The following is a 6,865-nucleotide window of genomic DNA, read 5'->3' as shown; positions in this document are numbered from 1 at the left end:
TGGTTAATATGGAACACTGAATACACAGCGTAATCAATGTTTCTTCAGATCATCACATGTTGTGAACTCGCAAGTCATGTACTGGAAAAGGAGCACAAGGAGTTAGTACGTGTTGGAAAATATTCTGCAATTATACCCTCAATTATAAAAAACCTTAGGCTGTGTTCACACTGCGACTGAAAACCGGAAAGCTCTCTGCCGCTACAGTCTTTCTGATCACTTATTCGTGCAAGGAAACTGGTGTTTCACCTGCAAGACAACATAGTCGATCTTTTTTTTTTTTGCAGGAGAGCAACCTGTTTTCCTGCAAGTTTAAGAGATTGTGCAGGGAAACAGTGGAAAGACGGCAGCTGTACGGGGCTGTTGCAGTTTTCAGTCATAGCATGACTGTTGCGTGTGAACACAGCCTACTACCACTTGCAAATGAATGAGTAGTGTAAATAATCAGTTTTCTCTCCAGATAGCTATATTTAAACAGGACCATTGTACTTTGTGGAAATTAAGGCATTCAAAATTTGAGAACCATAAAATTCAAGTGTCATCAGTGAGTTCATTTTTTCTGTTATTAAATATGACCTATCACCTTCCTGTTGCACATTGGAAAGTTCGTCCCTAATTCATCAAAAACTGTGTTGTTCACATGCCTCTTAATGAATGAGGTGCATCTGAAAACTGGCGTGCACCTTGCCACAAATCTTACTCCAGTCAGGGACTAGAATAAGATTTCTGGTGTAAGGTATGGCACAGTTCGTGATGAATTAAGTGAGCTGCAACAGTCCCGCCCCTGCTCTCCCCATTTTGGCATTCCTGGTTGAAAGCAGGCTAAATAACAGCAAGTCTCGAAATTTTAAACTTTTCAAAGCGATTTAACAGCAGAATTCTGGCATAATTGATGAATTGGTGCCTTTATTTTTATATAAATGAGATGCAGTGTGGGTAAATGTAAAGCATACCTTTAAAGGGGTTTTCCAAACTTGGGAAAAAAGCAAGCAGTCACTCTATGTGACTGCAGACTGGAAAATCTTGACAGTGTGCTGTGCGTATGGTGTCCTAATTCTCCTGTATTCCTATGAGCGGACCATCATGTAATGTGTATGCAATTTGAATACCTGTGGTCCCATGCTGACTATACATGTTTGGCTTCTCTCAATACAAAAGAATTGAGGGACGTCTAGTCGGCATGTAAGGGTACGAAAGGGGCCATCTTAGAGCAGTGTGCAGATGTTCAGAACAGGGAGAGGATGTGCTGGAGAGGAATCCAACAACATCCTCTTATGGAAGCATCGCACCGAGACCAGAGCAGCGGCAGATTGGAGTTGTCTGTTCACGTGACCAGAACCGGTCCAGATGTGCAGAGATTTCTGACAGGAATGCTGCTAAGAGCCAGAAAAGGCCGGGACCTAGCGTGAGAGGTATTAAGCCACATGCATCTGTAGCACCCCGAGGGCTCGGCTGCTACAGGGGTATTGCACCTCAGACCAGAGGTGTGATATTCCACTCCCGGGTAAGGATGGAGTGTGGACCAGGACTCGTTTAGCTGCATGCACCACACACACCCCATTTCCGAGGGACAGCTCAACGGTGCTCCCACAGAAGTGCAGGCACGACAGCTTCTGTCCCTGGCTGGAGTGGGGAGGGGGGTGGAATACCCAGTGGTGTAGGAGCAGATAGGGGTGGGTCTCTGGGCATAGGCAGGAGCCCATTGGTTGCAAGTCACCTGGGCTCGGGTGTCAGAAGGAGGTATAAAAGGTGGGCACCATCTTAGAACAGAGTTCAGTCCAGTTCAGTTCAGTGGAGACAGTCTGAGGAGAAGACAGGAAGCAGAGCCCCTGCATGGGCTCTGCTCTGCAGGCAGGCCTTGTCAGGAGGCTGGAGCCTGAGAAAGAGAGAGAGAAGAAGGAACAGAAAGGAAAGTAGGAAAGGAACTGGAACAGAGGAGAAAGGAAGCAAGGAACACAGAGAAAGGCCCAGAGACACGAGGACCGAAGGAACCCCATATGCCCAGAGGAGATACAGGGTGAAGGGTTGGCAGAACAGGGTACCGGAACCCAAATTGGTGGAGGCAACAGATTCCTCAGCCAAAGACCGGAGGTTGTTACCACATCTTGGTGCGACCCCTCACTACATCCACCAGAAAGGCATACCGTATAGGGTCAGGGAAACCGGAGAGAGGTTTCGCCAACAGAAGGCGCAAGGAAGCTGGACAAAGGTGGGTCACTGGTGGGGACGGCCAGAGAAAGGAAAGAGAAGGGAGCTCTGAACCACACTCCGGAATTGCCTGGGAGTTGACAGAGTCCCTCACCTGGTGGATGCAGCATGACTCGGGCGGTCCTAACTGCGCACAAGTGACCTGATAAAGAACTGTGAGTAAAGCATTGAAAACTGCAACTGCACGTCTCTGTGGTTCCTCGCCGCACCAGTACCATCAGTACTTGGACACTCACACCATCACCACCATCATCCACATTAGCTGCCCTGAGGCAATACTTCTCCCGTGGGGAGTCATCCCATACTCAGCTGCGCAAACAACATCAGCCTCAGCGGTCGGCAGCGCAGCCGCGGTCCCCACTGACCGCAATCCACGGGTGGCGTAGTCGGACATTGTTAGTACTTAAGACTGCCACTGGTTTGACCGCCCTGGGCACGGACCGGGTCACCGCCAAGGAGAACTACAACCCCCAGCGATCCGGCTCCGGGTATCTGACGCGCCCCCTGGGCCAGTGTTGTTTGGGGGATACCCGGAGCCGGATCAGATGGGATGGGGGTTGTAGTCTCCGAGTGGCGGTGACCCGGTCCGTGCCCAGGGTGTCAAGCTCAGTGTGTGGCAGTCCTTATAGATGTTACTAGATGTTCTTTTATGTCGACTACGCCACCCGTTGAATTGCGGTCAATACGGCCGCCGCTGCAGCAGGGTCCGCTGAGGCTGGTGATGTGTGTGCAGCTCAGGTAGTATAACCCCCAACGGGAGGGGTATAGCCTCAGGGGGTCAGGTGTAGAGGATGGTGGTTGTGGAGGTGCAGTGAGGATGGTAATGAGACTCAGAGTCGGGCTGTGCAGTTCAGGGTTTTTACTTACTGCTGTTGTTCTGGTCACTCCGGCCTTGAGTGACCGCCCGAGCCGTGCTGCGTCCACCAGGTCCTGGACTCGGCCAACCCCCAGGTGATTCTGGAGCGTGGTCCTGAGCTCCCTTTCTGACTTGTCCTTCTCTCTGGCCTTCCCCACCAGGGATCCACCTATGTCCGGCTCCCTCGGGCCTCTTGTTGGTAAAACCCTTGTCTCTGGGTTCCCTGACCCTATGCACGGTTTGCCTTCCGGGTGGATTTAGTGGGTGGTCGTGGCAGATCCTGCCCACGACCTCCGGTCTCTGGCTAAGGATTAGTGCCCTCCACCAGCTTGGGATCCGGTACCCTTGTGCCAACTCTTCACCCTCTGATCTAATCTTGGGTTCTTGGAGTTCTCTCTTCTCCCCCTCTGGGTCCTTCTTTCTCCTCTCTCTCTCTGGGCCTTGGAGCTGCTCTGCTTGCCTGACCAAAACCTCTACAAAAGACCCTGATCTAAGATGGTTCCCACCTTATATACTCCCTCTATGTGTGAGCTCAGGTGACCAGCACCCAATGAGCTCCTAGCATTACCCAGACTGCTCCCCCTATCTGCCCCTACACTACTGGGATGTTCCACCCCCCTCCCACTCCAGCCAGGGACAGACACTGTCGTACCTGCACATTTCTCTAGTGGGAGTACCATTGGTCTGTCCCCCGGAAATGGGATGTATGTAGTGCATGCAGCCTACTGAGCTCAGTTCCACACTCCATCCTTACCCGGGAGTGGAATATCACACCTCTGGCTGAGGTGCAATACCCCTGTAGCAGCCGAATCCTCAGGGTGCTACATATCCCCTTGCACAGCACAGGCCCAGGGGGGCGCGTCACATCAACGGTACTGGCAGGGGTGGATTAAGAGTAGCAAGGGCCGCGGGCAGTTTAGAAGACGTGGGGACACACACACACACACACACACACACACACACACATACACACACCTGATGTATCACATGTCACATGATCCCCTGTGATAGATCATGTGATAGTTCACGTGAAATTAATTTGGCACAATATTAATTATAATAATTTTTTTTAGGCTATGTGCCCACTATGCGTTTCTTAAGCGTTTCCGCAGCGGCAATTCCCCTGCAGAAACGCTTAGCAACGCTTGGTAGAAGACCTGCCATGTTCCCCAATGATAATCCGCATGTGCTGTGCACATGATGCGGAAATTTCCGCTGCGGATTATCATTGCGGAAAATTCCGCAGCACTACCAATTATTTTGCGGAAGACATGGACTCCGCATCACTGCATCTGTACATGCAGAATCCATGCGTTTCAATGTGCGGATGGTACCCGGGTGTGGAGGACAGGAGACTCTCCTCCGGACCCGGGTACCATAGAACCTGTAAAAAAAGAATAAAATAAAAAAAAATATTATACTTACCTTCTGATGGCCCCCGATGTCTTTATCCGATGCGTCCTGGCTTGCCGGCAGCTCGCGATGGTCTGAAAAGGACCTGCCGTGACGTCATTTAGTCATGTGACGGGTCACGCGACCGCTGACGTCGGCAGGCCATCAGAAGGTAATTATATATTTATTTTTTACCATTCTTTTACGGTCACACTATATAAATCCATGCCGGTTGCATGGATTTATATAGTGTGACCAAGTTGTCAAGCACTTTCCAAGTGATGCTAAAATCGCTTGGAAAGCGCTTGTCAACCCGCATGCGGAAATGCATGTGAAGAACGCTTCACATCAGCATGTCCCTGTCAGGAAAAACGCATGTACAATCCGCATGTACAATCCGCATGTACAATCCGCATGTGTGTCACCCTGGCCTGGATGCCACAAATATAATAAAGCTGTGTCTGAGAGCAAGGGGGAGATCCTCTAGTCAAGGACCATTAGCATGCAGCACCTCCTGTCCCAGACCAGTAGGAGGAGCAGGCTGCCCCTATAAAAGCTGGAGCTGGGGGCAGGGTTAGGGAGAACTGGACAACCTGTCTCTGGATAGAGAAGTGTCCCAGAGCAGGGACAGACAGTTGTGTTGCAGCCTAAGAGGACGTGTGGCAGTAGGAGAGACACGAGCCAGGGACAAGAAGTGAAGTGCGCCTGTCCTGGCAGACGAAGAGACTAATCTACCAGACTTTGGTGTCTGAGGCTGTGAGGATTCCACTTCCTACAGCAGATAACCAGTCCACAGCAGAAAGGACCAGCAAAGCCGTACCAGGCCGGGAGTAGAAAGGGACCCAAGTTACAAGCCATACGGGCGAGAGGACACGGTGAGCTCGGGAACGTGGGCTGTTACACTACAAGGATGGAAATAGCCAGAAGGAGCACAGAGAGCACGGTAGGCCTACACCCTCACCCTGACCAGGGCCAGCCTCCCACTTGCTCTCAGACATCCAGGCCCCCTCCTAGCCGGGCCTGTTTCTGGGTCATATTACCTGTTCTAATAAAGACCCTGAACTGTTTAAGAGGCCTCCGTTTCCTGGCTATCGCGGTCGGAATCATCCCCTTCGTCATCCATTATATATTCTGCCCTGGGGCCATACTCCTCCTGTGGGGAGTTGAACTATTCAGTGCTGCACATTTATATCAGCCCCAGCGGTCTGCACTGCAGCGGCGGTTAGCCCTGACCACAATCCACGGGTGGCATAGTCGGACATTACCTACAGCACATAGCAGACTACCACTGGTCTGACCACCCTGAGCCACGGAACCGGGTCGCCACTACTACTCCCAGCATTGCCCTGAAGCCCGGTCCCGAGTTCCCCACGGCCCAGGGGGCGAGTCAGCTTTGGCGCAGTCAGCAATATAGTAACCAACCCGCAACAAACGGGTATTGCGTGCCTGAAAAAGACTATACACGCACCTGAAGAGAGGTTTCCCGCCATCCGGAGCCGTTTCCCGCCATTTCCAGCCGTCTCCCGCCATCTTCCGTCGGTTCCCGCCATCTTCAGCCGTTTTCCCGCCATAGGACGCCATCTTCAGGACGCCGCGCGGGAAGAAGAGGGGTGTGGATGTCCAAACCGCGCGAGACCCGAAGCTCCGCCCCACGCACCGACGTTGCGCAAGGTCCTGGAAGGGACAGAGAGCGACGCTGACGTCACCAGGACGCGACGTAAGGTCCTCGTCCGGAGCAGCACCAGCGGAGCCGAGGCCTACAGAAGAGGATCGTCGGAAGGTAGGCCACGCTTAACTGGGGGGGAGGAAGATGACGGACGCGGAGGGACCTTCTACCACCAGCGCCGCTGCAGCAGCGGTGATGCCATTTTCCCTGCCTTACATCCCTGGAGCGGCCTGGCTGCCCAAGTATTCAGGGGAGCCCCATGCCCTAACTGACTTTAAGGAAAGGCTGTACAGTTGGTTCCAAGTTTACCCCCTGACAGAGGAAAAGAAGATTAGCATACTGACAGGGCAGCTAACTGGCGCAGCCCAGCGGGAGGTAAAGTCATGGCCCGCTGAGGAGAAAAGGACTGTAAAGGACATTCTGGCCCGGCTGCGAGGTACCTTTGATACCCGTACCTCCGCTGAAATTAAAATGCGGTTCTATGGATGTAAGCAGCGGGCACAGGACAGCATTAGAGACTATGCCCTAAATTTGCAGGAAGCCTTGAGGGCCATCAAACAAGCTGACCCTGGCAGCGTGAGGATACGGATAAGTTACTAACAGAACAGTTCATAGAAGGTCTGCTGTCTAGTGCCCACAGGACCCAGCTGCGCCTCATGTTCTTTCAGAACCCTGACCTGACCTTTGCCCAATTCAAGGACAGGGCCATAAGGGTGCTCCGTGAGCCCGCAACAAGTGGCGCT

This window comes from Phyllobates terribilis, unplaced genomic scaffold, assembly GCF_046119375.1.
Source record: "Phyllobates terribilis strain yellow unplaced genomic scaffold, ASM4611937v1 Scaffold_5__5_contigs__length_657084704, whole genome shotgun sequence".
Lineage (NCBI taxonomy): Eukaryota > Metazoa > Chordata > Amphibia > Anura > Dendrobatidae > Phyllobates > Phyllobates terribilis.
This window is presented reverse-complemented; position numbering follows the sequence as displayed.